Source organism: Mirounga leonina, unplaced genomic scaffold, assembly GCF_011800145.1.
Source record: "Mirounga leonina isolate KUSES-001 unplaced genomic scaffold, KU_Mleo_1.0 Mir_357, whole genome shotgun sequence".
Taxonomy (NCBI): Eukaryota; Metazoa; Chordata; class Mammalia; order Carnivora; family Phocidae; genus Mirounga; species Mirounga leonina.
The window spans coordinates 5,442,105-5,469,994 of NW_023270702.1; the positions used below are offsets into that span (position 1 = coordinate 5,442,105).

The 27,890-nt window shown below is 41.5% G+C and overlaps 1 pseudogene; it reads left to right on the forward strand.

Moving 5' to 3' along the window:
- The first annotated feature begins 11 nt into the window (after positions 1 to 11).
- LOC118026995 lies at positions 12 to 13,728 on the forward strand (annotated as a pseudogene).
- Positions 13,729 to 27,890: the final 14,162 nt, after the last annotated feature.

The following is a 27,890-nucleotide window of genomic DNA, read 5'->3' on the forward strand; positions in this document are numbered from 1 at the left end:
CGAGGGGAAGCATGGGGGAAGGTCTGTTGAAACAGATTTTTCATACTAATTTTTAAGTCCATATATACATTTAGGCAGGTCTAGCTCAGAACTATGTGCTGTCTTGTCAGAACGGGATTGGAAGCAAGTCCTGTGCTTGGAGGCATTTTGTTGGATTCACACACACGTCAGAGCAAGAGGACAAGATTGGAATTCTAGGATCTAGGAACCCCTAACTACATTTCCTCCCTGGATATTTTACCTTCATATTAAAAAATACACGACTTTTATGGCAACTTACTCATGAGGCTTTTCTTCATTTCTGATTAATCAAAATATTTTCTGCTGTTTTTGCCAGGAATCACAAAGATGATTAAAGGGTTGGAAAAAAAGATCTATGATGAAAAAGTAAAGGAACTGGGATTATCCAGCGTGGCGAAGAGAAGACTGAGGGGCAAACCATTGCTGGTTTTCCAGTGTATGGATGGTTGGTACAGAGAGGATGGTGACCAGCTCTTCTCCATATGTGCTAAGAATAGAACAAGAGGAAACAGGCTTAGACTGGAGTGCAAGGGGGCATTTCCTGGCAGGGACAATTGTTAAATTAGAATCCTTTGTTTAAGAAAAAAAGTGAATCTCCCTCTCCCTCCCTCCCTCTCTCCTCTCTCTTTTTGAGGCTTTTAAAAAATTAGATGAAAATCTGTCTATTTAAGATGGTTAAAGATGTTCTTATGTCAAGGTAGAGTTAACAGAATCTTCTGAAAGATGTTTTAATCCTATTATTATGTAATGAAAATCTTCAGAACGGAGTTATTTGGACGACGCCACAGTCTTTTTTAGGCATTTACCTTTTGGCTCCTAATGGAGGAGAATCAAAAGGGGAAAAGCCCACCAAGTGCAGAGCTCACTAAAAGACCTCCCTGTGGCAAACGTAGCAGGATTAAAACAGGAAAAAAAAAAAAACCACAAAAACGTATTCTTAAAAGAGTATGATGGACGTGTATTTTAGTATCTTAATATCCTAATGTGGTAGGGTTCATTTTTTTTTTTTTCTTGGTAAAGGTATAACGTTTCACTTGCTCAGTGGATATTTTAGGTTTTAAAAGAGACCATAGTAAGGAACAGAGGTTAGAGAGCTTTTTATCTGGTGCATTCTCTCTACAATGTGTGTGACAACTTGGCCACTGAGAAAGAGTTCCCTGCTCAACACCACTGTCCGGATCGCTGCCACCTAATTCACTTTATCAATTGGAATCTCCCAAGTTCCACAAAATGGTAAATTCTTTTTTTTGAAAATAGTTACAACAGAATATCTTTGTCATTTAACTGGGTGGAGGCAGGACCAGAGCAGGATGTAAAGCAGTGAGCCTTCGAGTAAGGGCCAGGCAGTAGGGCTTTAGATCCATTTTTAGTGATTCATTTCCTTTGTGGTCCTATAACTGCACAACTGAAGAGGAAAGGGGAAAATAATTGAAAAGGTCACTTTTAGGTGCCAATACTACATTGCACTAAACTGACAGAAGTTATCCAAAGTACTGTATAACATCTTGTTTATTATTTAATGTTTTCTAAAGTGAAAATGTTAGTGGTTTTCCAAACAGCCAAGTAAAAATAATTCTTTGTAAATAAAAGCACTGTTAATGTTGCCTGTTGTCTCTTACTGTTATCAGTTTTGTTTTGTTTTTGACTGGGAGAATATTGGAGTAGTTTGAATATTGTAGAACCACCTTTTACTTCTTGGGAGACTGGGAACAAAACTGTTGCCCACAACAGGATGCTTTCTAGGCTATGAAATAGGGGAGACCCTTTTATCAGCCTGCCCAGGGAAAGAGATCAGAGGATCACTGTAGCAATGTGTCATACCTTGGCAAATTGCTTTGTTTTCTCGTATCTCCCTTAGTTGTAAGCAATAGCCTCAAGTCCTTTCATGGGAAGGCAGGACAAGCTAGAATATATGAATATATATGAATTCTAAGTGAAAAGTCTTTTACTAGTGTTGGTTTTGTTAACTTATAGTAGTTTACTCATATTCTAATAGCCTTTCCTGATGGAGAAAACAACTCTAAGGAAACGAACCTAATGAAATCATGCAGGATTAAAAGTTTGTCCTCTTTACAAAGCAATGAAAGGAACCCCCCTCTCTGGCACTGCAAACTGCAGTGAGGAGTAATAGTACTGGGGGACCCTGAACAAATTTTCCTGTCCCAGGGCAAAGAAGAAACACTGTAGTTTAAAAGGCAACTAGTATATCAAAGATGCAGCCCTAGCCAAGGATGCAGAGAAGGGGGAACCCTCTTACACTGTTGGTGGGAATGCAAACTGGTGCAGCCACTCTGGAAAACAGTATGGAGTCTCCTCAAAAAGCTAAAAATAGAACTACCCTACAACCCAGAAATTACACTACTAGGTATTCACCCAAAGAATACAAAAGTACTAGTTCGAAGAGATATGTGCACCCTGAGGTTTATCTACAATAGCCCAGTTATGGAAAGAGCCCAAATGTCCATCAACTGAGGAATGGATAAAGAAGATGTGGTGTGTGTGTGTGTGTATATATATATACACACACAAAGAAATATTATTCAGCCATCAAAAAAGAATGAAATCTTGCCATTTGCAATGACGTGGATGGAGCTAGAGGGTATTATGCTAAGTGAAATAAGTCAGAGAAAGAAAGACCATATGATTTCACTCATATGTGGAATTTAAGAAACAATCATGGGGAGGAAGAAAGGAAAACTGAAAAACAGACCCTTAACTATAGACAACAAGCTGATGGTTAGAGGGGAGATGGGTGGGGGGATGGGTGAAATAGGTGATGGGGATTAGGAGGGCACTTGCTGTGATGAGCACCAGGTGTTGTATATAAGTGTTGAATCACCAAATTTTACATGTGAAACTAATATTACAGTGTACGTTAACTGGAATTTAAATAAAAACAAAATAAAAAGAACAAAAGATCCAGCCTTAGAATGCTGCCAAATAGTAGGAGAGCTGCTGGAACTTTCCACTGGTCAGAGGGGCTGGTGAGGGCCATGGCTTACATTCCCCATCCACCTCGATAGCATGGATGAAAGCAATCCAGGTGCTCAAGCCAGCTTCCCATATCAGGAGCCCTGGACCCCTAGCCCACACCAGCCCCAGCAGCTCCAGCACAGCACAGCACAGCACAGCACACAATGGGACACACCTGGTCAGCATTCACTACAGCTCCAGCTGTCTCACCAAAGTAACAGGTAAAATGCAGCCCAGAACACTCCAGGTCTATACCACTGCAGCCCCAGACAACTTGTTAGGGTGCCCATGCATGGAGCACCTCAAGACCCTATGGCCCACACTGCACCTCAGCTCCAGCTGCCCTGTGAGGGAGCTCTCTGCAGAAACCCTCAGGACACACTGGCTTGCACCCACTTCAGCTTCAGCTACCCTGCCAGCATGCTCTCTGTGTGGAGAGCCCTAGGACCTCCCCCAGCCCATGCCCACTTCAGCTCCGGCCATCCCACCAGGGACCTCCCAGCCCAAGCCAGCCACAGTTCCAGCCAGCCAAACTTACCAAACACACAGTTTACACAGGGGATGACCATACACAAACCAATCCTTCAAGTTTAGAAGTAGCTGTTAAGCTTAATTTATAGAAATAAACGTAGAAAGTCAAGCAAAATGTGGAGACAGAGGAATATGGTCCAAATGAAAAAAAAAAAAACACCCCCCCCCCCCAAAGTAAATGAAATGGAGATAAGCCATATTCCAGATAAAGAGTTTAAAGTAATGATCATAAAGATGCTCACTGGACTGGAGAGAAGAGTGGAAGAACTCAGTGAGAATTTCAACAAAAATATAAAATGTAAAAAAGAACTAATCAGAATTGAATACAATAATTGAATAAAAAATACACTAGAGGGAATCAACGGTAGGCTAGCAAATGCAGAACAGTGTTCTGGAAGACAGTAATGGAAAGCACCCAAGCTGAACAGCAAAAAATAAAAAGAATTTTTAAAATAAGGATAGGTTAAGGGATCTCCTGGACAACATCAAGCAAACATACATTTGCATTAGAGGGGTCTCAGAAGAAAAGGCAGAAGAGAAGGGCCACAAAACTTATTTGAAGAAATAACAGCTGAAAACTTCCCTAACCTAGGGAAGGAAATGGACATCCAGGTTCAGGAAGCACAGAGTTCCAAACAAGATGAACCTAAGGAGGTCCACACCACAATACCTAATAATTAAAACATCCAAGATAATAGAAAGAATTTTAAAAGTAGCAAGAGAGAAGCAGAAACTTACATATGAGGGAAACCCCATAAGGCTGTTCTTTTTCAGCAGAAACTTTGCAGGGCAAAAGGGAGTGGCATGATATATTCAAGCACTGAGAGGAAAAAACCTACAACCAAGAATACTCTACCCAGCAAAGTTATCATACAGAATGAAGGAGAGAGAGTTTCCCAGAAAAATAAAAGTTAAAGGAGTTCATTACCACTAAGCTGACCCCTTATAAGAAATAAAGGGACATCTTTAAGTGGAAAAGGCCATAATTAGAAGAAAATTATGAATAAAAAGATATAAAATATGACAACACATATATAAAACATGGAGGTAGTAGAAAAGAATTTTTTTTAGAATGTGTTTGAACTTAAGTGACCATCAATTTAATATAGAATGCAATATACTTAGGATGCTATATATGAACCTCATGGTAACCTACAAACCCAACACCTATAATAGATACACAAAGAAAGAAAGCCAAGCATACTACAGAAACTCAATCACAAGGAAAGAGGACGAGAAGAAAAAAGGAACATAGGAGAACTATAAAAACAACCAGAAAACAATTAACAAAATGGCAATAACACCTATAAATAATTACTTTAAGTGTAAATGGTCTAAATACTCCAATAAAAAGACATGGGGTGGCAGATAGGTGCACCCCTATGTTTATTGTAGCATTGTTTATAATAGTAAAGATATGGAAGCAGCCCAAGTGTCCATGGATAGATGAAAGGATAAAGACAAATGGATTCACATACACACGTACATATAATGGAATATTACTGAGCCATAATAGGGTCTTGCAATTTAAAACAACATGAATGAACCTAGAGGGTATTATGCTAAGTGAAATAAAAGACAAATACAATGATTTCACTTATATGTGGACTCTAAAAAACAAATGAATAAACAAACAAAAAGCCAAATCAGACCCATAAATACAGAGAAGTGACGGTTGCCAGAGGAAAGGCAAGAATGGGCAAGGTGGGTGAAGGGGAGTGGGAGACACAGACTTCCAGTTACAGAATGAATAAATCATGAGGGTAAAAGGTATAGCATAGGGAATATAGTCAATGGTATTATAATAGTGTTGTATGGTGACAGAAGGTAGGTACACTTGTGATGAGCATAGCATAACACACAGAATTGTCAAAATCACTGGTGTACACCTGAAACTAATATCACATTGTGTTTCAACTATACTTCTATAAAAAAAATCCGCAAAAAAAAAAAAATTGTTCTCCTGCAGGATTATAAAAAAAATATGCTCAATGGCTTCTTTCTAATAGAGAACACTTATCAGATGGGAAACTCAAATTTTGGGTAAATACATACTTTAAACAAAAGGTTAAGGAAAACTAGTTTCCTTATCTCAAAGATGTTTCCTTATTTCAGAGATGCTCCCTAATGATCCTTAGGAGATCCAAGAAAACTCAGGTTTTCTGAGTATGTTAACTAAGAAGATAACCCTCTTCTTAAACCTACTTGAGATCTGGGGTTGGAGGAAGCAGATAAGAATGAGATTCCAGGGTCTGGTTCACTGATTTACTTGACAGATTTTATATCACTTACTATGTGCATGACTCTGGTGTACAACAGTAAGCAGACTTCCCTTTGTGAGGTTGCAATCTAGAGAGGAAGATGGACATTTATCAAGTCATATAAAATAAATGCAAAATTACCATTATGAAAAATAGTATGTGGTACCTTGAAGGCTCTGAAAGCATGGTGGGTTCCAGGACTTTGGGCCCACCACTTTTCAAACTCTGATGAGCATGGGAATCACCTAAAGGTCTTGTCAAAAATCAGCTTCTGATTCAGTGTATCTGGAGTGGGACTTGAGATTCTATATTTCTAACCAGCTCCCAGGTGATGCCCACCAAGTTCTGGGGCCCACTTTGGGTAAGAAGGGCTTAATGCTAATACACAGAGGAGCATGGGGCCTCTAGCTCTGTCAACATTCACTGTTAGTAGGACTAAAGTTCCATGGTTGCAAGATCTACATTCACAAAAATTTACTAAATTCCAGTGCATTTTTTCTTTCAAAAAATGTCTGGGTCTCAACAAATAGAGAATATCAATAAATAGACAAATATTTTAAAAGAACAGAAATTCTGAATATAATAAGTACTATTACTAAAATGAAAAATTCACTGGGCACCTGCGTGGCTCAGATGGTTAAGCGTCTGCCTTCGGCTCAGGTCATGATCCCAGGGTCCTGGGATCGAGTCCCACATCGGGCTCCCTGCTCCTTGGGAGCCTGCTTCTCCCTCTGCCTCTCTCTGTCTCTCATGAATAAATAAATAAAATCTTTTAAAAATAAATAAATAAATAAAATGAAAAATTCACTAAGATACTCAATAGCAGCTCTGAGCTGGTAGGAGAAAGAATCCATCAACTTGAAAATGAGTCAGTTGTGATCATCCAGTCTGAGGAACCCAAGGATAAAGCTTCAATAAAGATAAAAAATACAGACTTAAGATCAACAAGGAACTAGAAGACTTGAAAAATTCTATAAACCAAACAGACCTAACATGCATTTGTAGAACACTCTACCCAATAACAAATACATTGGGCATGGACATTTTTCTCAAGTGCACAGAGATGTTGGCAAACCATAAGTTGGGCCATAAAACAATATCAATAAATGTAAAAATATTGAAATTATAAAAAATATGTTATTCAACCACAATATTTTCTGAATCTACAGAAAAGCTACTAAAGCTGGTAAACAAATTAGAAATCAGTAACAGAGGGAAATTTACAAATATATGGAAATTAAACAACATGCTCATAATCAATGGCTGAAAGAAGAAACCATGGAAAAATTAGTATTTTGAGATTGATTAAAAATGAAAACTCAACATGTCCAAACTTACGGGATACAGCTAAAGCATTGCATATGGGACATTTCTATTTGTAAATGCCTATATTAAAAAGGAAGAAAGAGGTCAAATCAATAATGTAAACTTCAACCTTATAAAATTCTAAAAAGAGCAAATTAAATCACAATAAGAAGGAAATAAAGATTTGAGAACAAAAATGAACAGAAAAATAATATAGAAAATCAATGAAACTAAAAGTTGGTTCTTTGATAAGATGAACAAAATTTATGAACATTTAGCTAGGCTGAACAAGAAAAAAACACTTAAATTAATAAAATCAAAGTGAAAGAGGGGACATATCACTGACCTTACAGACATATAAAGGATTAGAAGAGAATACTCTGAACTATTTTATATGAACAAATAAGATAACCTAGATCATATGGACAGAGTCTTAGACACAAACTACTGAAACTGAATCAAAAAGAAATAGGTAATCTGAATATACCAATTGCAAGTAAATAGATTGAACTAATAATCAAGAATTTTCCACAATAGAAAGCCAATGCCCAAATTAGCTTCAGTGGTGAAGGTTACCAAATGTTTAAGAAGAATTAACACCAAGTATTTTTAAACTCTTTAAATAATTGGAAAGGGAAACACTCTTCAACTCATTCTGTAAGGCTAGCAAATAGAATAGTTTGGAGATTATTGCCATCTTAACAATATTAAGTCTTCCCTTTCATGAACATGGGACACAGCAAAGGCAGTGCTCAAAGGGACTTACTGCAGTAAACACCAGTAAATACTAGAAGAGACTATCTCAAATCAATTTACATGAAAAAACTAAATTTACTTGAAAAAACTAGAAAAGCAAGTGCAATTTAAATGCAAAGCTAGCATAAGGAAAATAAAGATTGAAGCAAAGATAAATAAAATACAAAGTAAAAACAATACACAGAATCAACAAAATAAAAAAATTTTTTGAAAGAAAAAAATCAAAATTTAAGAACAGTTAGCTAGATTAACAAAAAAAAAAAAAAGAAGAGACACAAATAACTAAAATCAGGAATGAAAGTGGAACATTATCCCAACCTTACAGAAATAGAGAATAAGAGAATACTATAAACAATTGTATGCCAACAAATTAGATAACCAGATGAAATGGACCCATTTCTACAAACAAATTACCAAAAATAACTCAAGAAAAGAAAGAAAATCTCAACAGACTTATGACAAGTAAAGAGACTGAAGCAGTAATCAAAACCTGCTAGCAAAGAAAAGTCCAAGATCAAATGTCTTCACTGGTGAATTCTACCCAAATTTAAAGAATTGACATGAAATCTTCTCAAACTCTTCCAAGAAATAGAAATGAGGGAACACTTCTTAACTCATCCTATGAGACCAATAGTGTTCTGATACCAAAACTAGATAAAGACATCATAAGAAAATATAGACCAATATCCCTTATAAATATAGGTACAAAATCCTCAACAAAATATTAGTAAATCATATCCAATAACGCATTAAAAAGATTATACATCGTGATGGATTTATGCCAGGAATGCAAAGGTGGTTTAAAATAAGAATTAATTAACACTTTACTGGATATTCTAGCTAAAGCAATTAGACAAGAAATAAAAAGTACTGAAAAAGAAGAAGTAAAACTATCTGTATTTGCAGAGGACATGATCCTCTGTATAGAAAACCCCATGAATCTACAGAAAAGCTACTAAAGCTGGTAAACAAATTAGCAAAGTTGCAGGCCACAAGATTAACCCTGAAAACTCAGTTGATTTTTTAATGCATCAGCAATGAACAATATGAAAAGAAAATTAAAAAAAAAAATTTCATTTATAATCGCATCCAAAAGAATAAAATAACTAAGAATAAATTTAACCAAGGAGGTAAAGTCTTGTATACTGGAAAGTAGAAAACACTGCTGAATGAATAGAAGACCTAATTAAATAGAAAGGCATCCTATGTTTATGGATTAAAGGTGTGATGTTTTTAAGATGGCAGTACTATCAAAAGTGATCTGTATATTCAGTACAATCCCATCACAATTCCAATGACTTTTTTTGGAGAAATTGGAACACCAATGCTCAAACTGATATAAAATTTAAAGGAACCCTGAACAGGCAAAATGATCCTGAATATGAAAACAAAGTGGGAAGATTCACACTTCCCATTTTCAAAACTTACTACAAAGCTACAGTAATCAAAACAGTGTGGTACTGGCATAAGGACAGACATACAGACTGATGGAACAAAACTGAGAGTCCAGAAGGAAACCCATAGCTATGGTCAACTGCTTTTTGACCAGGGTTCTAAGACTGTTCAATGGGGAAAGAATAGTATTTTCAATAAATGGTGTTAGGACAACTGGATATCCACATGAAAAGAATGAAGTTGGATTCATACCTCACACCATTATAAAAATTAACTAAAACATGATCTATGACCTAAATGTGAGAGCTAAAACCATAAAACTCAGAGATGAAAATATACAGGTAAATTTTCATGATCTTCATATGTGGCAATATATTCTTAGCTATGATACCAAAAGCATGAGTAATAAAAGAAAAAATAGATTAAATGGACTTCATGAATATTAAAACATTTTGTACATTAATGACATAATCGAGAGTGAAAAGACAACTCATAGAATGAAAAAAATATTTGCTAATTGTTTATAAGGGTCTAGTATCCAGAATATGTAAAGAACTTTTATAACTCACCAAGACAACCCAATTAAAAAATGGGTAATGGATTTGAATAGACATTTCTAAAAAAAAAAAAAAAAAAAATCTATATGAATATCAATAAGCACATGAAAAAATGCTCAGCATAATTAGTCTTTTGGTATTCTGAGACTTAATTTCCAGTGTGTGTGGGGGAGAGCGGGGGGAAGGTGTTCCCCACACCAACAAACAATTCTAGGAGACCAGCAAGGTGTCCAAGAATTCAACTTCATTCTGACACTATCTACCCAGAGAAAACATCAGATTCCACAGGTTAAGCGTTCAGTCCTACAAGACTACCCTCCCAACCTCACATCAGACACAAGTTGCAAGCCCAGCCTGTTATCTGTGCTTCTGACCAACTGGCTATAAATCAGAGGTCTCACAATCCACTCCTGGGTTTGACTAATTTGCTAGAGCAGCTCACAGAACTCAGAGAAACATTTTACTTAACTAGTTCACCAGTTTATTATAAAAGGATGTAACTCAAAAACAACTAGATGGAAGAAATGCGTAGGGAAGGTGTGAGGAAAGGATATGGAGCTTCTTTGCCCTCCCTCTCCAGGCTTGCCACTCTCCCAACACCTCCATGTGGTCACCTACCTGGAAGCTCACTAAATTCAGTCTTTTCAGGTTTTTAAAAAGGCTTCATTACATGGGCTGCTTAATTAAATCATTGGCCATTGGTGATTGTTTCAACCTTCAGCCCCTCTCCCCTTCCTGTAGATCGGTGGATGAACCCTAAGGAACATTCCAACCCTTTAATTACACTGTGGGTTCTCCTGGCAACCAGCCCCTATCCTCAGATGTGACCCAAAAGTGATCTCATTAACATAACGAAAGACACCTTTATCACTCTCATTACTTAAGAATTTTAAAGTGTTTTAGGAGCTCTGTGCCAGAAACAGACTGAAGACCAAATATCTATTTATTATAAATCACAGTATCCCAATTAATCATTCGGAAAATGTGGTTTTAACCACAATGGGGGGCGCCTGGGTGGCTCAGTTGGTTAAGCGACTGCCTTTGGCTCAGGTCATGATCCTGGGGTCCTGGGATTGAGTCCTGCATTGGGCTCCATGCTCGAGAGGGAGTTGGCTTCTCCCTCTGACCCCACCCCCATGCTCATTCTCGCTCTCTCTCAAATAAAAAATTTAAAAAATAAAAAAAAATAAAACCACAATGCAATATCACTTCAAACCCACTAAATTGGTGATAATCAAGAAAATGGAAAGTTACATGTTGGTGAAGATATAGAGAAATTGGATGTTGCTGGTGAGAATGTAAATGGTACAACCACTGTGGAAAACAGTTTGGCAATTTCTCAAAAAGTTAAAGACAGAATCACTCTATGACCCAGAAATTCCAGTTCTGCGTATATATGCAAAGTATTGAAGACAGATATTTAAACAAATACTTGTACACAAATTTTCATAGCAGCACTATTCACTAATAGGCAAAAGGTAAAAATAGCCACAATATTCACTAACAAATAGATAAGCAAATTAGGGTGCATCCATACACAGAATAATATTCAGTCATTAAATGGAATACTACAGCATTGATGAACCTCAAAAACATTATGTGAAGTGAAAGGAGTCAGACACAGAAGGTCACATATTCTATTATTCCACTTATATGCACTATCCAGAAGAGGTAATTCAACGGAAACAAAGTAAATTGAAGGTTCACAGAGGGGAAATGGAGAATAACTACTTAATGGGTCAAGGATTTTTTGGGGTGATTGAAATGTTTTGGAACTACACAGAGGTAGTGACTGCACAACATGTGAGTGTAGTAAATGCAACTGAATGGCTCATCTCAAAATGGATAATTTTATACCAGGTATGCTTCATCTTAATATTTAATTTTCAAATAATGTAGCAGAAAAAAAGGAGAAAGAACAACAAGCAGATGAGAGCAAGTTGGTAAATTTAAACCAACCTCTAACAATAATATTATTATATATAAATGGTCTAAACACCCCAATCAAAAGGAAGGGATTGTCAGATTGGATAAAAAAGCAAGAGAAAATCATATGTTGCCCGTAAGACACAAATAAGAAACAAAAGAAAACAACATTTCTGGGCATGGAATATTTAAATTTGCTAACCTGGCACAGAACACTGTTCTGTCAAACAAATGGCGGGGCCTTCAGAATAAGGAAGTCATAACTGAGGGCACTTAAATAAAGTGGAGGCAGGGATCCAGGAAGCCTATATTGTAGAAGACAAAGCCACATTCATGAAATGGGGATAATTTACCAGATAGGATTTTCAGGGCTCCAGGATGCAGAAAACTGAAAACAGCCTGGGATTACAGTGGAAGTTAGTTCCAAGTTGATTTTCTGGGGTTAATTCACTAAAAGCTAATAATTGAGCCCTCACTCATAATCTGGAATTTAATTCCAAAGAGCACAGTTTACTACACTGGAGGCTCTGTTCCACTGTCTCATGCGTATCCTTATTTTCCAGGCCAAACTCCCTCAGATATTCTGGATTTATCTGTAGACAGTGTTTTTCAGACGCGTTAAATTATCTAAAGCAGTGGTTCCCCACTGGGGGCAATTTTGACCCTTGGGGGATATTTTGGTAGTGCCTAGAAACCTGTTTAGTTGTCACAAGTTGGGGGTGCTACTTGCGTGTAGTGGGTAGAGGCCACATATGTTGTTAAACATCCTATAAAGCATAAGACAGCACAACACCACACAACAAAGAATCATCTGGCTTAAAATATCAACTGTGCATGGTTGCAAATACCTGATCTACATCAATAATTCTAAATCGATGATTTCCCAACAGCAGTCCCCGCGGACCTAGCAGCATCAGTCCTGGGAACGTATTAGAATCACAGATTCTCAGGCTCCACCTCTGAACTACAGAATCAGGAGCTCTGAGCTGGAGCCCAGCGATCTGTTTTAACAAGCTCACCAGGTGATTCCAGTAAGTGTCAACTTGAGATTAAACTCTTAGTCTTTCCACTTCCCACTCTCTAGAAAGAGTGACTTACAGGAGACCAATCCTCCAGTGCCTTACTACCACTACCATCTCACTCCTTAACTCTGAGCTTTAACATCACTGTTCTACAAAAATTGCTTTTTCAGAGGCTGCTCATCATTGTGTATATTCCATCATTCAATCCATGCATATCATTACACCAGGAAGCACTTGGCAATTGTTAACCGCTGCACCCATTTCCTTGAAATCATCTCCCTTGGCTTCCATGAGCCACACTCCCATATTTGCAACCTCTTACTGGAAAAATCCAAGGAGCCCCAAATTTACCAAGTCCAACTGTATTAATTATAGTTCATTATTAATCCTCCCCAAACCTGCTCCCCATTGCTAATCACCTATTCTCTAGATGAAAGCAATATCTTATCAAGGCCATTAATCTTTGAAATTTGCCATGTTCTTAAAACTTATTTTTATGTATCTACATCATTGACAAATTTTAATAATTCTACCTCTGAAATAGTTCTTCTGCCTCCATCCCTCACCAATCAAAAATGCAAAATTTGGGGGGACCCCACGCTCGGTGCACGGTGCAGCCTCCCAGAGGCTCGCTAGGAGTAGGTGAGCATGACTGGCTTTGAGGAGTTCAGCCAGGCTGTGGAGCAGAGACCATTTCCACTTACTTTACAGTGTCCACAGACACTGGGAGGAAGGGCTGGTGCCCGGACCGTGTGCAGGCTGAACCAGTTGTATGAGAGGGGCTGAAGCAGGTTAGTGAAGGAAGTGTGTTCTGCCAAGTAGGAGAAAAACCTTATTGGAAAGACTCAAATAATGACTTCAGAAAAAAACTTGGAAGTCACTGCATTGCCTACACCACTTAACTAGGGAACACCTAAAAAATTGGTAGAATCTGAATGTCTTCAGATCAACCTCCTGGAGATGCTGTTCTCTGAGGATTAAGACTTGAGGATGGCAACTGTCTTAAATCCTGATTGGATGCGGTATAAAAGCAACTGCATACTTGTTTGAATTCATGTTAGCAACCAATCAGTAAGTAAAAAAATGATATATGCCTAAATAAAGTACTATTAAAATGTCCATGAACTCTCAAAAAAATACAAACTTTGAGGAATGACCTTTTTTTATGTGACGTTAAGAGAGAGTGATGATTTAATTCACCAGGCATTTTAAATGACGGGTCAATAGTACTCCTCTCATGAAGGCATTTTGTCTCTTGGGTCGGCAAGAGCCACGAATGCAGAGCAGAAACTGATCCCCTATCTTTTTGCATCGTATGTACTTTGGTAAGCTCATTAAATCTGTTATCAAGTAATGTAATTAAAACAAAACAACTAAACATACCTTGGTTCCTGCAGGGTTGAACTCACCATCCGAGTAATCTGAACATTGGCCGAAAGCAGGAAGTGCGAGATATTTAGGAATAAATAGGGAACAGCTTTTCTTGTTCCTTTTTAGTAGAAATCAAATGAGCTGTGCTTTTCAGCCTTGTTACTCAAAGTATAGTCAGCAGACCAGCTGCAAAAGCTTCACCTGTGTGCTTTCAGAAACAGAATCATGAGCCCACCCCAAACCTAATGAAGCAAGATCCATGTATAACAAGAGTCCCTGAGTGGTTTGTATGTCCCTTAAGTGTTTTGAAGCATGACTTGAGAGAATAAAGCTTTTTTTTGTAGAGCTTAGCTTTCCCCCACATGCAACCCCCTGGAAACCTATCTGCCCAGCTTTCCCACGCTTTAGAGCCGTGGGTTCTCGAAGTGTGGTCCGGGAACCAGCAGCTTCAGCATCACCAGGGAACTTGTTAGAAAGCAGATTCCCAGGCCCTCTCCGGATCTACTGAATCAAACGCGGGAGGCGGGGCGCCGCAGTCTGGGTTTCGATGGGCCCGCAGCGATCCGGATGGCGAACCACCCCTTTAGGGATGGCCTCTGTGGCTGAGAGAAAGCCCAGAGGCTCCCTGCCCTCTCTAAAGGTCCACTGAGCACCCGCGACACCAGCACTGAGGCGGGCGCCATCAAATCCCGAAAAAGGTTCCACATGGTTTTAGGGCTGATTCCTAATTAGGAGAACCTGAGTGGGTGTCATTCCGTTGGTAGGGTGAATACAAATATTTGGGATTACATAGAAAATGTACAGTTTATAAAGCGTTTTCCGTGGTGGTTAACTCAATCCTAGCTGCAACCCAAGGATAGAGATATAATTACCTCCTGCAACAGAGGAGGAAGCGGAGCTTGAGAAGGATTGATTAAGTGACTTTTTTAGGGCATGTTAAGGGGCAGGGCCAGTCTTTGAACGGAAAAGCCCCATTTAAAGAGATCTTCTACCAACTGTTTGAAAACCTGAATGAAGAAGTTTCAGGTGCTGCTGAAAACTGCAAGATGTTCTTTATCTTTGGGGGAACGAATTTCAAGTTAATGAAGGAGGACTCATAAAAAATAAGATTCACAACTTCCTCTCTAATGGTTCAGCAACAGCAAATATATGAATGCATAGAGTAAGAAAGCAAATGAGGCCAAATGTTGACATCTGCTGCATCTAGGTGAAGGATTTATGAGTTTTTATTGCACAACTTCTGCCATTTTTCTTTAAAAAAATAAAATCCTCAGGGCTGCCAACATTTATCTGTGTGGTCCAGTAGGTGGACACTATACTTCTTACCTATCCTTGAATACGTTTTCAGGACTTCTGTCAATAGCTTCTAAGTATAAAAGAACTTATCTCTGCATAGGGTAGAAAGCACGGAGTGGACATAAGAAGAACAAGGAACACGCGTTTACGTTTTTTTCCCTTTTACAGTGAAACTTATTCATTTATGCTAATATTCTTTATTGGGGTCAATAATTTACTGTCCAAGGGCAATTCTGGGTTGCAATTTTTACTAATATGGTTGTGTCCTGTCTAACCCCAGGCAGAAGACCAGTTTCACACAGGATCATCCTGGGGATTTTCAGAGAATCTTGCTTTCAGATTCAATGTGCTGCTTGGCCCCTGGTGCTGTAATTCTCAAGCACTGTAGCCAGTGACTACATTTGGCTACATCACCGATATTTCAGAGACGTTCTTCTCCTTCCATACCACTTGGCTCATGTTTCACAGCTAGTGTTTCTGAAAGCTTTTTTGATTAAATACTGGCTTGGGGGAAAAAAATAATTAACTAGAAAGACATTGTTGAGACAACTAGGAGAATTTATTTTAAGATTTTTATCTAGGGGCCCCTGGGTGGCTCAGTCGGTTGAGCGGCTGCCTTCGGCTCAGGTCATGATCCCAGGGTCCTGGGATCGAGCCCCGCATCCGGCTCCCTGCTCAGCGGGAAGCCTGCTTCTCTCTCCCACTCCCCCTACTTGTGTTCCCTCTCTCACTGTCTCTGTCAAATAAATAAATAAAATCTTTAAAAAAAAAAGATTTTTATCTATTTATCTGAGAGAGAGAGAGAGGGAGTGCACATGAGCTGGGGGAAGAGCAGAGGGGGAAGGAGAGGGGCAAGCACAGTCCCCGCTGAGTGCAGAGCCCACATGGGGTTCAATCCCACCATCCTGAGATCATGACCTGAGCTAAAACCAAGAGTCTGGGGCTCAACCGACTGAGCCACCCTGGTGCCCCAGAATTGATTTAGATAATCAGTGTCCAAATGAATGATTACACCTCCATGTGCCCTGAACCCACTCATAAGGAGCCATCCTGCCGCATAGCTTGGGTCCTCTTGACTTCTATTCCTGTGCGGGCAGCAAGGAGATGATGATAAGAGCCATCAACTGCAGATTGTTGACAGTTGCCACATACTTCGGCATTTGCTATCCCACTTGGCCTCAAAATAGATGATTCCCTCCTTCAATAGCAGCGCTTGAGCATAGGTAGTATTACTTTATAAACAGGAAATCTGAGGGTCACTGAGGAACCAAATTTCCGAAAGTCACTTGGATAACAGGTACCAGTGCCACAACTCAACTGCAGGGCTGAGCTTTCAAATTCTCTTCTCTCCTGCAGAGCCGGACAGCAAGTCACAGAGGTGCTGCCGTCCATCGTCCAGCCCGGGGGTGGCGGGCAAGAAGAGGCTTCCAGGTCTGAACACCCACTTAGTGGCGGGCAAGAAGAGGCTTCCAGGTCTGAACACCCACTTAGTGGCAGCCAGAGAACTCACTGAACATTTCTGAGGATGCCCAAAATCATACCTGCTGATTGTGGAATATTGAGAAAATTCCAAAAGAGGGGGAAAAGCAAGGAAGGAGGAGGGGAGAGAGAGAAGAAAGTAAGACTCCTATCTCAACCTGGAAATAGCCATTGCTACTTCTTTGGTATACATCCTCTCAGACTTCTCGTTGTATTTGTACCTTTGCTATCCAAACCTACAGGTAAAGGCTTATAATGAACATCGCTTAATGAATAGCTTTCGCTGAAGTTGAACGCGCTCCTACTATCTTCTTCATAGTATTCTATTGAAGGGATAAACCACAAACACTTGAGTTGTTTCTCCAGGACTTTGGACTGCCTCTGTAGACGGGTCCTCTAGGGACTCCAGAAGCCTAATTGGGCTGCAGGAAATGATTCACCATCCGTTTGTAATTGCTGGCCTCTTTCCTTTCTTTCACTTGCTCCACTGAACCATGGAAACATTCCCTGGAGGCCTGCGGTGTATTAATGCACGAGGTGGGGTTCTCAGAAAAGCCAGACCTGAGTAGTTGGTAGTCCTTCAGAAATACAGAGAGGAAAGCCCAGGCCCAATAGGGATCTTTCTTTTTCAATCCCAAACCAGCAACAAAGTTTGCTGCTCCCTCCCAGTTGTTCAGGGGGCCGCCTGAAGGGGAATTAGCAGTGGGCATGAACGGAAGTCATAGATCTGGGGGACTCAGTTCATCTCAGACTCCAGCTCATTTCTTCTAAGTTTTTGGTAAAGTATGACCACAATGAGGCTAAAGGAGACATTCAGATGCCATTGTGTGTAACTCAGCTTTATTCTGGAAGTTTACCACAGAAGGCAAAATGCCTGTGAGCCATATGGGAGGTAGAAAATCAGGTAAATTTGTTGCCAGACCAATGTCAATATTGGAAAACGTACTTGCGATTGTATAGCTAAAAAACTGTGTGCAGCCCTTCTGATACACAAAGTACAGTATATTATTTTCTACTTCGGGTTTGCTTTAAAAGGGCGTTTTATTCCAACTGCTCCTTAAAGCTGCTAAATGTTAGTGAAAATTATGTTGCTTAGAATTAAATGCTGAGAGAATTCTTCATAAAATACCAGAAATGTCCAGGGACTTCTGGGTAATATGTGAAAACAAAACCAGCAAAACAAACACAAAAACACCTTGCCTTACTCTGCTTGGAAAGCTGTGGCTTTTTAGGCTGGATGGTGTTCATTGAATAAAAGAAGGTTTTTCTTTTTTCTTTTTTTTAATTTTTATCTATTTATTTATTTATTTGAGAGAGAGAATGAGAGAGAGAGAGCACATGAGAGGGGGGAGGGTCAGAGGGAGAAGCAGACTCCCCGCCGAGCCCGGAGCCGGATGCGGGACTCGATCCCAGGACTCCAGGATCATGACCTGAGCCGAAGGCAGTCGCTTAACCAACTGAGCCACCCAGGCGCCCAAGAGGCGGTTCGGTCCATTCCTGAAGAGCTACTTGAGTGAGCAGTCCTTGTGTGTCTTTGGACATGTGGGATAGCTCCGTGCCCCTGGCCCGGCCCTTGGCTTCCAAGCACAGGGTCCGCCCCCCTCCAACCTGCACCCCCAGATCACTCTTCCATCCCAGTGGATTCTTCCTTAGCAGATTCAACTTTAAGCTCCTTCTCTACTTCCCACTCAGGCTGTCCTTCCTGGTCAGTTCACGCTAACATGAAACACGGTGACCTATTAGCCATCCTAGAGCAAGAGATTGTACTTTGATTTCCAAACAAGATTCAAAACAGTTACGTGCCTCTTCCAAAGAGCTAGCAGTACTCGTCCCAACCTTTAGCACTGCTTCTGACTCTGGGGGATCCGGGTCAGTTCCCTCCACTCTCCATCCCATTACATCCAGCTTGATCTCCTCCGGGCAGAGTAGAGACCTCTTTACAAACCAAAGGTCCCGGTTCTCATTTGGAAGCTGAACGTCATCAAGCTTTGTAACACATCTTCCCTCAGGTCAGGAGAGAAGCCAGGCTCTCTGCTGTCTCCGGGGGGGCGGGGGGTGGTGAGATGAGGAGATGAGGGGCTCTCTCTCCTTGTCACAGGCAGCTGTTGAGAACCCCTTCAGCTGTACTGGGTTGTTCCAAAGGACCCCTTGTTCCTGACAGCACCATGAACCCAGAGAAGTCATGCTCCGGAGGCAGAAAACAAATTAGGGGGAAGGAAAGTCCCTTTAAGTAATTTTCTCTTCCCTCTTAAGTTTCATTTCCTCACATCATGTTAAGCTGCTAACAAAGAAGAAAAATGATGACCTTTGAACCTCTGTTTTTCCAAAGTCTGTCCTTTTGTTGCAAGGAATGAGAAGGATGTACCAACTCTTTCTCCATTTGCATTATGGTTAATTTTTAAAGGTATCTTTTTGGTCTAATAAGAACTATGTGAGAAATGGACTTCTTCCAATGTCGTCTCAAACATACTGCAGAGAATGGTCTGGTCTCTCACGGAGAGCTCTGGAGCTCGAGGTGGGCACTGCCACAGGACTGTGGAGACCGTCCAGTGTCTCGCCTTCTCATGGTCTCTGCAGCGACGAGGTCCTGGTTTGAGTTAGACCTTCCTTCTAACTGTGACTTGAGGTATTTCTGCTACCATCTGCTCGTGTGACTTTTTCATGGACTTCCTTATAGACATCCTCTGACACCCATGACTGACAGTTATGCCACCATAAGAAACCGATTTTATCAGTTTTTTGTTGCCATCTAACAACATTTCCACAAACTTGGCAGCCTGAAAGAGCTCCCGTTTACCATCTCCCACTTTCTGTGAGTTGGGAGGATAGACATGGTGCTGCTGGCTTCTCTGCTCAGGGTCTCGCAAGGTGGCAAACAAGGTGTCAGCCAGGCTCGTGTTCTCACCCAGGACTCAACTGTGGAAGGATCTACTTCCAATCCCATGTGGTTGTTGGCAGAATTCAGTTCCTTGAATCCGCCTCATTTTCTTGCTGCCTGGATGCGGCCCTCAACTCTTGGAGGCCTCCCACAGTTCCTCGCTGCAGGGGGCTCTCCGCACCCACCCACCCAATGACTGCTCGCTTCCTCAGTCAGCAAAGGACAGAGAGAGCCCAGCAAGATGAGCACTAAAATCGTATGCGATGTAACCACGGACATGTAATCATCCAGAGGTCCGTCTGAACACATCTCTTTGTAATGCACACAGTCTCCTAAGCACTGCCCTTTTAATATGCTTAAATGTACTTTGTGTCTGTGGTACCTGAATGGGAGTCAAAACCTTGAATTCTTCCTGTTTCCTCTAAGATTGTAAGAAAGTCCCTCTGCATATGACACATTTTCAAAGTGCCCTGCTAATTCTGGGAGGAAAACTTTGCAAAGTGTTTCCACTTTGATGTGCTAGCTTTTAGTCTATATTCAGAAGCAAATGTCTCTCTATTCATGTTTTTTATTAGATCACTGCGGAACCGAGCTGCCATAAATTTCTCCTTTAATGGATCACACTTGTAGGCAAAGAATACCGAGTTATTTTTATAAAAATGTTAAGTCTCTAGGTATTTTTAAAAATAGTAGCCATGGGCAATTCCACGTCAAGTGTGCACTGCTGTTCTTACCGAGTCTCTATCTTTTCAAGTTGGTTCCAACCTGATTAATCCATGAAGATTAGCCAACTGTCCTAAAAAAGTTTTTAGCTACAGAGTTTGTGTGGCCTTATTAGAACAGCTCTGGGCTGGCCTGCGAACACACACTGCTGAAAACTGGCCCCATTCCCACTCTCCCGTTCTCCTACTATACAAAATCTGTGATTTCCTTGGGCACGAAGGAAATCCTCTCATTGGTGGGAGTGGTTGGGAGCTCCTGACATGAGATCACTGGCTATTTTGTCCAAGGTGTATGATTTCCTTTTGACCTGACAATGCCACTTCAAACTCCCAGCATTTTCAAAGGAAATCAAGAGTGCCATATGGGAAAAAAAATGGTGAATTTGGTTATTTTAGTGATTTTAAAATCCTAGGCTACTTGAATAATGAAAATACGATCTTAGTTTATATTCCATGAGACTCTTAACTGCTCTCATAAAAAGCATCGGTCATTAAAAAAAAAAAAAAAAATTCCAGCCTCAGCAAAATTCATGAAAGGTATACTTCTGAGTATAGAGTTTGATCCTTGAGCATGTCAACCATTCCTCCCCTTGCCTCCTCACTCTGTAACCTGGGTATGTTTAGGTCATGGTGCCTAATGTACAGTAATTTCAACACTGTCCACAAGATAGCAGGCATTTGGATCTTTGAATTGTTTTCCATGATGTTTCATATTTCTAATATTTCACTTTTCACTGCTCGTCCATACAAGTCTTGGGGAGTGCAGGGGGATGTAAGGGTTGCTGGTGATTGCTGGTCCCCCTTCGCTGGGTTCCCAACAGCCCACCAATTTAGGAGATTCTACACATTCTCCGAAGTAGAAAGGAAGTCACTGCATTCTCTCTTCTTACTTTTCCCTTTCCTCTACCCCCAGGAGCAGTGACTCGTGTCAGGCCAGATGCCTGGTCCATGATTGCCTGTTGGAGGAGGTTCAAAGGGCCTCCCTTTGTCCCTGTTTTTGCCTCCCTCATGTCTTTCTCCACCGTGTAAGGCCCTCAGGGAAGACCTTGCCCCTGGGAGGGGGAGGGGGTGCTGCCCTGTAATCGTCCAACTGCTCTGGCTAAGAACATCTCTTAGATAAATGAGGAGAAGTAGTTTGGATTGGCTGCCCAAGCTGTATTCTCAATGCTTGCTTTAGCAGTGATAACCACTAGTGTTTTGGTCTCTATCTGATGACTGGGTCTTTTTAGTTTCTTCCTCATGTAGAGGAGAGAGGGATGCTATGAATTAGTGTCCTCAGCTACCAGGAAAGTGCTCTAAACCTGCCTCTGCCTTCTCCTTTAGCTCCTAGGGGGAGAGACTGGAGGGAAGGGAATGGGAGTTTTGGGGCAGCAGAGCTCATGAGCAACTTCACGGGGCCTGGTCAGGAAGGCAGACAAAAAGCCGGATGTCCTGCAAAATGAGGGCACTTGGGATGTGGGCCACCACACCAAGTTTAGTTCTTCTTGATTCCAGCCAAATCACAGGTGGTATGCCAAAGTTTCAGTGGCGACTCTGGGCAGGAAGCCAGGCCTGACAAACCTGCTAACAACATGCCTGGTGAGTGCCCAGGGCACAGCTCAAGAGACCCCAAAGATGGACATCCTCCGTGAGTCATGCGGACAGAAAAGGATGGCCTGCCGTGGCCTCTGAGGGGAGCAGCGCTGACTCAGTGTGCGTATGGTGATTTCCTGCCTATCTGAGCCCGGAGGAAAAACATGTCCCCAGATCGCTATCCTCAAATGAAGAATCATGACTTTGACCAACTCAGATGTCAATAAGGTGGCCATATTTCTATATGGGACTTCACAGATTCCATGAAAAAGAAGGGGGGACCCTATAAACCAGGAAAGCGGTATGGCCAATGGCATGATGTAGAGAACTGACAATCCACATAGGATCTGAAATGTCCCGCTGCAGCCAAAGTGTGCGTCAGAAAGAAGCCCCCCTCCCTCCACCTCCTGTTGTCACTGGCTGTGGGGTTGGGTTAGCAAAGCTAAGCTTCCGGGACAGGTAGAGAAAGAGAAGACATCTTTGTTCTTCCCTCTGTGGTGATGGAACAAGTTTATTGAATGAGATGCCTCAGGCCGAAGGAAACGAAATGTGTGCCCTGAATGCTTTTGTGAGACCTCGATCAGCTCGCAGAGTAATGGTGGGGTCTCTGGGTCCTGTCACCAGGACAATGTGGCCATGGGCAATAGATGCTCATACACAAAACCTACATTTTCAACTCTCTCTCTGCAGCCTTGTCCTTTCTCCTGTGGGTGTGCACTTGCCGTCGAGAGCGGAGGGTGGATGGAATCAAGGAGAAGGGGCTACAGGGGCGGCTGCCCCCACCGGCATTAACTGTGTGCTCATTCACCTCTACCTGATGGTGCCTCATCCTCATCCTGCCGCCCAGGTCCTCCTTGCTCATTGGCCCAGGTGGCTTCTCATTATCGTCATTGTCACAGCCTTTTTCACAACCTAGTAATGCCCATGTCTGCCTCTTACCAGCTATGTGACCTTGGGCAAATTAGTCAGCCTCTCTGATCCTCAGTTTCCTTATTTTAAAATAAGAGATACAGTACTTCCTTCAGGATTTATGTGCAGATTAATTTGAATAGTATAATATTTGTATAGCACTTAACACAGCATCTGGTCACAAGAGACATTCAATAAATAGGAGCAATTATTACTATTATCATCAGTATTATCATTGGCACTATTTTTGTTATTATTACTGGTGGCTTATTTAGATTTCCGAATGCTAATATTTTTGTTATACACACACACACACACACACACACATATATATAGCAGTTTCTGATTCCCAACACTTAGATCCTTGAATGTCTAGCACTTACTTTATGAGGCATATCAAATGTATTTTAAATATAAAATACGTCTGTTATTTTGAGGGCAACAGGACCAACATGCAATGAAATTTTATTCCGATAGCTAATTTTGGGATAAAAAGAGCTGTATTTTGGTTTCAAGTCCTCATTTTCATCATACAATTGGCTTGGGGAGAAGTAGGGATTGCCACTGTCTTAGTCTGATCAGGCTGCTATAACAAAATACTATAGACTGTGTAGTTTAAACACTAGGAATTTATTTCTCCCAGTTCTGGAGGCTGGGAAGTCCAAGATCAAGGTGCCAGCCAATTGGGTTCCCTGATGGGGGCCCAATTCCTGGCTGGTAGATGGCTACCTTTTCATTGTGTCCTCTGATGGCAAAGCTCTGTGGTGTCTCTTCTTAGAAGGGCACAAATCCCATCCTGAGGGCCCCACCTCATGACCTCCTCTAAACCTCCAAATACCTTCCTAACCATATGCTTTTGGGGGAACACAATTCAGCCCCTGGCAGACATGTTCAGCTATCTCTAACCGAGGTATAGCTCAGCCCAGCAAAGGATTTGGGATCCTTCAAGATGGACAAAGTAATGTAAGTAAAAAGAGCACTGTGACACACTCTCTTCAGGAAATGGATCTAGGGCAAAGAAACTCACTGACCTGTAGTTATGAGACCATGACTATTTACCTTGGAATACTCAGTCATCTTAAAACACCCATGAGTCAAAAGGCATGGGGAATTCAAACCCCATCTGGGATAACAGGCTCAGATTCCTGAAGAGTATAAACCTTTGGCATCCAAACTAACTAAAATCATTAATTAACCAATAGGACAAGACACCATGTGAGAGATGAGTTACACATTTTTCATGTCGTATGAATCTAGAAAAGGTAATGTAGGGACAAAGTGAATGCACCCAATGCTGGCAAAGAGCCAGAGAAAAATTAGGACGCCACCAAAACACAAAAAAGAGCAATAACTGATTACTGAGTCTCACTATGGCCCAGGCTGCTTAGATATATTGTTTTATTTAAACTTCACGACGATCTTTAAGGAAATATTATTATTCTGATTCTATAGATGAAAAAACTGAGGCCCAGAGAATTTAAACAACTGGTCTAGAGTCACACTAATTAGTAAGTGGCCCTGGGGCTCTGAAGTTCACGTTTTTTTTGAATAAACCACATGCTGCTTTGCTATTTATTTCATTAAAGCCAGGACTGTTCAAGTCAGTTGTAAAGACGAAGCCTCTTTAAAGCTGTCATGGAGTAGATATCGAATGGGAGTGGGGGGAGGCACGTGGACAAGGCATTCAAATGACTCCTTGGGATTCTCCCCTGTTAGAAATCCTGTGATGGGTCCCTTGAACCATGTTTTCATTAGCATGTATGTCTTGTTGGCCACCAACCCATCAGCCGTGTTTCAAAATCATACTTGGGCTTTTTGACAAGTTGACACTTTTAAAGCAACAGCGCACTGAATACTTCTCAGTTTAAATAAATTTCTTATTTAAAAGATATTTAAATAAATTTCTTATTTAAAAGGTAGTGTAATTTTCAGAGCCCAAATTCCAAAAGACGGCAATGATTCTGTCTGAAACATCCCCATTTAAAGAGCTCACCTCTTAGAGCTACCACAAATCCAGCCCTGCCCCAACCCTGTGCGCCTGGAAGGGAGTGAAATACTTTCCATCGAATGGATCCCCACAGCCACGCTGCCAGGAATCGCTGCCCACACCCTCTTCTGCAGATGAGGAAACAAACCGACACTCAGAGAGTTTCAATATCTTGTCCAAAGTCACAGGGAGCAGGAACAGGAACCCTCAATCACACCCAAACCATGGCTTCTCCAGCGCCTGCCACACGCTGGACTTCATGCCGAGGGGGCAGGTACGCTCCTTGCGGGAGCCAGCCAAGTGTCTTCACGGCCTCAGCTGGTTTTGTCCCCCGTGGCAGAGTCTTGCTCTGGAGAGCTGTTCCCATGCCTTAGTTGTCTTCCTCTGTATCTGCTCACAGTGTGCTTTGCGCATAGTAGGGGCTCGGTAAGTGGGCTTTGAATAGCTCAAACACACTTTTGCAAAATAAAAATATCTCGTGATTCATAACTCAGTGCTGCTGTGAAATTGGCCCGTGTGGCCGTTGCTTCGATCGAGCTTCCTGACACACCAAATGTTGGTCAGAGCCAGACCTGCGACACGAACCTGCCGCAGCAAGGCTGAGAATATTTCGTGTTCCAACACACTCTGCAAGGGGCAGGCAGACAATGGGTAATGAACGTGAGACTTGTGAGCTGGATGTTGTTGCCCTAAACAGGAATTATGTTCCTTCTCCATCAAGCACGATTGGGACCCCTCAGAGAAAGCTATAAGTGAATTTTTATTTATCTGATGGATTCTTCACCCTGTAAGGAATTGTCATATGAAAATAGAATTCCCTGAGAAACGTCTAACTAATTAGAATTTTCTACGCAACTGAAGGAATTAAATGCTTCTGGTCTATTACTGTGATGGAATCTTGACATGTAACTATTTTACAGAACAATGTATTTTTTGTAGTGCCCATCACTGAGGAATACAAAAGTTTTTATTGCTTTCTGCATAAAGAGCTGCAATTTTAATTCCTGAAAACTACCTGTGTCACCTTGAGCAGCCTCATTTAGCTTCTCCCCAAGCTCTCCCAACGTAAGGTGAGAAAGTGGGTCTCAGCAAAGTTCTCCGTCTTCATGTTACTTAGAAGCTCGCGGTACACAGTCAGCATTTTGAACATTTGGCACTGGTTTCTCCACGGGCCTCAGAAGTGGTTGGAATCGCCCTGGTCCATGAAGTGTCTTTTCTGGAGCCGGGAGCCTATGGGCCCTTCACCCACGTTGGCTGAAGGAAATTTAAGCCAGAAGGGAAAAGCCAGCTCTGTTTGAATCAACCTATCCAAAGAATTGCTTGAGCAATTCTGCTCTGTGCTTTACTCTGGCTCAGGGGGGAGGCAGAAGTGTATCTGGCCCTCACCTCGGAGAGTTTACCTGTTTGTGGAGACCAACCCAACGTCCGTGAAAAGTACGTGACAGTTCATGAGATGACAGTTCACAATGAACTAGCTATGTGTATGGCATAGACGGAAGTGCTGGAAGAATTTAGAGGGCTGGGATAGCTGAGAGGATGGAAAAGGTCAGAGGTTTATGGAGGATGAAGGACTGGAGATGGTCCTTCAAAAGAAAGATATGCCACCCAGATGTGTGTGCGTGTGTGCGCATGCGCATGCATATGTGGCTGTGGTGGGGGGAAGTCTTGGGGAGTGAAGACGAAATCTAATGTTTGAGGCTCCGCTCTGCCTTAGCTTTGGGTTCAGGAAGCCGGGACTCCTGCTGCCACTGTATCTTTAAAGCTTTTTTGCTGCTGTGGAAAATCAGCACTCGCTGGGGTCAGAATATTATGGCCCTGACTTAAGCCTCAGCCTCAAAGACTGTGCACATTTCCCACATGGCAAGACAACATCATCAGTAACATAACCTGCACATTAGGGAGCCAGTAAATAAATAAACCTTTACATTCCAGATCAATCCATCCAGCCTCTGTCAATGACTTATGGCTTGTACTGCTAGGTTAAATATTAGTCGAGGGTGCCCTAGGCAGCTCACACACTGAGATTTCTGGAGGAAAAGGCATGAGCCTGGTCTGTGAACACAGTCTGGGCCCCTAAAATGAGATATCTTGGGCCTGAAGCACTCAAAAGACCGGCGAAAAACCCTATGAGTAAGATGTCTTCAAAGCACAGCAAACTCGCTCATGCAGATAAAGTGCAAAAATGTCCATATCATTGCCAAAGTTAACACAAGCGAACAAGAGGTCCTTAAGGATTCATCATCTTCAATTTATATTCTAACATAAGTGCGGGAGTAATCATCAAAATAATAATACCAGCTCCATTTCTAAAATGCTTTATAGCTTTTTATATTCCTTCATTGATGTTAGTCCTATGACCCCGAAGGACAGGCTCCGTTTCCATTTTAAGATGGAAGTGCCACTAATCCTCACTCTCATGCACCCTGGCTGAGAGACAGATGAGCCAGCTCCGTCTAGAAACACCTGGAGCCAGGCCTTGCAGGAAATTCCCATTTGCATCATACATAGGAGCTGCTCTCAAGGAGGACTGAACTTCCCAGATGCTAGGATCTCAGAAGGGGGTAACAGGAGATGGGAAAGGGAAGCAGGAGGAACAACAGGATGTCTCTGAGTGCCTGCTCTGGAGATGGGAGCGAGGATGACCCCATTCACAGGAGGATAAATCCACAGGGACTTGTGGCTGTCTCAGCAACCAGTCTGAGCCAGTGTTACAAGGTTAGTGAGGTTTGTATCAGTGAATGCATCTCTTTCGCCTTCTGGTCAAGTCAAACTGGACTTAGGTCCAGAACTATTCGGCGTATGGGGTACAGGGCAGGGGTTAAGTGCTGTCAGGAAGTGGCCCAGTGGGAGGTGTCAAGGTGGAGGCTGGAGTGGATACAGCCACTGAGCCCTTGAGGAATTAACAGTGAATTAACTGTGGAGCCACCTG